Source organism: Photinus pyralis, unplaced genomic scaffold (assembly GCF_008802855.1).
Source record: "Photinus pyralis isolate 1611_PpyrPB1 unplaced genomic scaffold, Ppyr1.3 Ppyr1.4_LG3a, whole genome shotgun sequence".
Taxonomy (NCBI): domain Eukaryota; kingdom Metazoa; phylum Arthropoda; class Insecta; order Coleoptera; family Lampyridae; genus Photinus; species Photinus pyralis.
Genome location: NW_022170509.1, coordinates 14,284,350 through 14,284,779, shown reverse-complemented (window position 1 = coordinate 14,284,779; position 430 = coordinate 14,284,350).

Genomic DNA, 430 nt, shown 5'->3' with positions numbered 1-430 from the left:
CTGGAGTAATAAATACGATATCTGCACTGTTGACGACTATTCTAGAAAGGGCTCAAGTAGCAAAATACGAGGAAATACCAAGAATTAAGACAAAAAGGTACCAGTCACAGAAATCAGGAGAATTGGAGGGGGTCAAAAATCTCCTTCGAAAGATATGAAACATTCAAGAAATTAAAGAAGTTAACAACAAAAAAGAATAGCATTTAAATAATTTAATTGAACAATTAAGAAATTTTTTCTATTTCGGTGTCACAATGATGATTTTGTACAACTGTTTTCGGCCGAAAACAGTTGTACAAAGACAGTGATTATAGTCGTTTTTTTTGGAAACTCATCTCTTAAGTTGGCAGTTACTAGTTAGTACACGTAGGTACTTCGTTGGGTACTTCCATGTTTGAACTTCAAAATGTCAGTCTTACTACGCTGCCAA